Genomic DNA, 4,396 nt, shown 5'->3' on the forward strand with positions numbered 1-4,396 from the left:
ACCCCGACCCACTCCTCTCTTCCTTAATGCCATCCACCATGCCTCCGCTCCCTTCCGGCGGGACCTGCCCCTACGCCACCACCCTTCCTCATCCCGTGGCAACCACCGCATCTCTCCCGGTGATGGATCTGTGGAGATCCGCACTGCCCCACGCTCCTCTCGACAGAGCGCGTCGGAGGGCCAGCACCCATGGTAGTCTCGAGGCGGGGCTCCTGGACTGCCCTGACGGTGGCGGCCACCACTAGTCCTTGCGGTGGAGGGCCAACACGGGCGACCCTCCCCTCCACCAGCCCGGGCACCCTACTGGACCGCCTTGACCACCGGCTCCGAGAGCGGCCGTCCACCCCTCCCCTAGCGACCCACACGCTCCCAGCTGACGGATTTGGTCCCGGCGCCCATGCTCCCATCTTTCTCCACTTCGGCAGCACCCAACATCTCCCTCCTCCCTCCGGCCGCATCCCCGCGGAGCTCCCCATTCCAACACGCGAGCACACCGTCGGGCTCCAGGTCGCCTCAACGGGATCTGCACCACGCGATGTGCGTGTGCGCAGTTTGGCGTTGCCCGTTCGGCATCATGGTTCGGCACACCTGGCCATGCAGTTGACGGCTCCTGTGTGGAGTCTACTGCTTTTTTCTGTTCATGCGATTCCAGTGCAATTCATCTCTTACGGTTGTAGCTACATGCTGGATTTGATGCTAGCCTAACGCATTTCACATTTTGTTTGTGTGTTTTTCTTCTTCCAGTTTTGCAGTGAACCTCCACGAGATGCATCGGCACTTGCAGTGCATTTCGCTGTCACGTGAGGTTCACTTCACTTGGCCTTCAAGTTGAGATGAGATTATAAAGAGAAAATGCTAGGAAAAAATAAAAATAATGTAATTCCCTTTATCGACGTTGCAATGTTGTTCTTTTTGTAGTGAGTGAAAGTGGTTCACTCTGTAAAACAAGATTGTCGAAAAAAATTATGAAGTTCATTACTCTCTTCCATGCGGCCAGCTCCGGGTCGTTCTGCAATCTTTTGCCCCCTGCCACTCATCCACCCCCATCCTCTCTGTTTTGCAGGTCCAGCAGCACATCCGACGTCGACAGAGGGTGGTGACCCCTCTTCCACCTACCTTTTGACGGTGTGCACTGCAACAGCAGCGGCGTGCACTGCAGGCAACAGCGGCCAGTGCAGTTCGCGCATGATGGGATTGCAGCTCCAGGTGCCCCCGACTCCCTCCTGCCTCTCTCCCTGCAATTCTCCACTAACGGTAGGCAATCCAGTCTGCTCTTTCATGTAGGTCGGCTGGATTTTCCTCTCCGGGAGCTTTTGTCGCTTCGGTGGAGCAGTGCACATAGCAGGCACATACGACCATTTGTTGACTCCCCATGCAGTACACTTTTGTGTTGTGAGGCGGGCGTCGTCGGGATTCCTCAGTAGGCTCTGTTTGCTTGCGTGAGATATGGTTCAAACTGTATGTTTAATTTTTGTTTTCCTCTGTTCGCTTGCGAGAGATATGGTTCAAATATAATGTATGTTTAATTGCAAAAGTGGTCCACTTTAGCTAGCATCGGCGGTTTGCATTGAGAAAAGGAAAAAAGAGGAGAACCATAATGCAGCCCACTTTGAGGGACTCCACTGTCCACCTCTCATTAAAAAATGTTTTCAAGAAGTTTGTTTCGCCCCTTTTGGGGGTTCATGAAAAACAGAAGTGAAAAAAAGACAAAATATAAATTCGTGTGGCCCACTTTCAGGGAGTGTCGCGGTTCACTTCCGATGCTCTCGATGTTTGCTTTCGGTGGTGTCGTGGTTCATTTAATCCCAATATGAAGTGCGGAAAAATGTTATGAAAATGAGTTTAAAAAAGTAATGAGGTTCATTCTTGATGGTGATTCCGTTCACTTGCGCCTGATGTGAAGCACATTCCACTTCCTTGTCTAAGAAAATATACGTGTGACAAAACTAACAAAATGAAAATCAAAGCAGTTTGTTTTGCCCATCTGTTGTACTGCGGTTTTCACTCTGAAGCAGTGTGGTCGGCCGTATGATGTTGTACATCCCGTAAGTGTAAAAAAAATTGTTATGGAAGTGAAGAAAAGTAATGCGGTTCACTTCTTGATAGTGTTGTGGTTCATTTACACTCAATGTGAAGTGCACTCTACTTTCTCGTCCTTGAAAAAAATACGTTTGAATAAAAGAAACCATGCAGTTCTCTTACCCGTCTGATGAAGTGCGGTTTTTCGTCCGATGCAGTGCGGTTTTCAGTTGGATGAAGTACCCACGTCGATTTGGGTGTCGAGAAAAACAAAGTGTCCGCATTTCGGTAAATTTGAAAATCCTCTTAAACCGTAAAGAATTACAGAGAGTGTTCTACATGAAAAAGTTGCGCCTCATCGATATCTTTCCAACGGAGTATTGTTTCAATCATTCTGATCAACGGTTTGTAAAAAATTCGCGAAAAACGGCCGCTGCCACTCGTCGTCCGCCGCACGATTTTCAAAATTAACTTAAAACCATAAGGAATCCTAAAAACATTTCAACATATGAAAGTTGTGCATCGTCCATAGCTTTTCAACGGTATATTACACGCCTTGTTTCGACAAACGGTTAAAAAACTAGAGCGAAAACAGTATCGAAAATTTGAAAATTTGTGAAAAACAGAATTCCGCGATTTAGTAAATTTGAAACTACTCTTAAACCATAACGAATTAGAGAAAACAATAGTTATGAAAAAGATGCGCCTCGATGATATCTATCCAACAGTGTATCATTTGCCTCATTCCGACGAGCGGTTTAGAAAAGAAAGCGAAAAAACGCTCGTTGTCACTCTTTGTGGGCTGCACCATTTTTGAAACTAGTCTTAAACCGCGGGGAATCTTGAAAAGTGTTCAACATGGCAAAGTTGTGCATAATCTGTAGCTTTCCAACGTTATATTACACTCCTCGTTCCGATAAACGGTTAAAAAATTAGAGCGAAAACAGTACCGAAAAAATACTACGCGCAGTTTTTTTCGAGACGAAGTTCGCTAGTCTTTGTAATGCAGTGCTCTTGCTAAAGAAAGTGCAGTGCCCTCGCGTTGAGCATGCAGTGCGGAAGTGTTATCAGAATAACTATTCTGATAATATTATCAGAATAGACGGACTGTATATATATATACACACATATATATACACTCCAGCAATTTTTGGCAAAGTTCAATTTGATCAAGTTCAAAGCAGGTTCAACCAAAAGTAGCATGCATTCAAACATAAACATAGATAGTTTTGCATAACCGAACATAAAACATAAATTTAAACTAAACTAAACTACATTCGGTCAAAGTGGAGGTCAAATCAATCCTTCCTCATCAGGTACGGTGTGTCGCGAGGCGGGTCCAGGCCGGTGCCGTCGTCGGGGTCATTGGGGAGGACACTCTTCCACTCATCGACGTCGATCTCCTCATCCTCGTTGCCCACTTCGACGCCCTCTCTGCCGCCATCCTCACCGCCTTCAACCTCGTTCTCAGAGGAGAGCACCATAACCTCGCCAGCCTCTGCGCTGGCAAAGATCATCCGCTCCGCCTCCACGAGCTCCGGGTGCTGCCGGTGAAGTTCTTGCATGTAGGCCTCGTCGGCGGCCTTGGCCTTGAGGCGTTCCCTCGCCTTGCGGTCCTCCCTCTCCATAGCCGAGCTCAACACCCTGGCTCCGGCATGACGAGGTCGACGGACGTCTGCTGAAGGGGAAATTGAACCTAGCCACCGCGCCATGGTAGTGAACCTGTCAGCGGTCATACTCCATGGCCGAGAGCTTGGCCGTGTGCAAGCTACTGAGCCACCGGCGGGTGTGGGTCTCCCGATCCGTAATCTCGGCGATCCACGTCCCCCACCACCGCTGCCGGACCCCGAGATAGGACCTCCCCGGTGGCCGAGCCGGGACGCGACGACGGGCAGATTGGGCGACCGGCGATGGCAGCTTGATAAATAGCCCGCGAAGGACGACGGGGACACATCGGTGGCGACCTCACCAACATTAGGCGAAGAGGTCAAGATAAACCTCTTTTGGGCCATTGGCTCCTCGAACTTCCCGGCACACAGGCAGAGGTTGACGATGGAGGCGGTGGCGGCGCTGATGGCGGTGACCTACCAATGGTTCCGAGCGAGGGAGGGGTTGTGTGTGTCTTTTTTGAGCGGTTGTTTTGGGGGTGGAGGGGGGCCAAGGTGGTGTTTGAGGAAATACCGTGACAACTATAAATTTTACTAGGCGGGAGTAAAATGTTGGGCCTATGTAACATCCCAAATTTTCAATTTGGAATGTTATGCATTAGATCATCATTGCATATCATATTTTATTGCATTTTGGTTGATCCTAGAAATTCTAAGCAACTCAAGGACCCACGGAGAGAGTTGGTAATTTCATTATTTTCATATTTGAG

This window comes from Triticum dicoccoides, chromosome 2A (assembly GCF_002162155.2).
Source record: "Triticum dicoccoides isolate Atlit2015 ecotype Zavitan chromosome 2A, WEW_v2.0, whole genome shotgun sequence".
NCBI classification, from domain to species: domain Eukaryota; kingdom Viridiplantae; phylum Streptophyta; class Magnoliopsida; order Poales; family Poaceae; genus Triticum; species Triticum dicoccoides.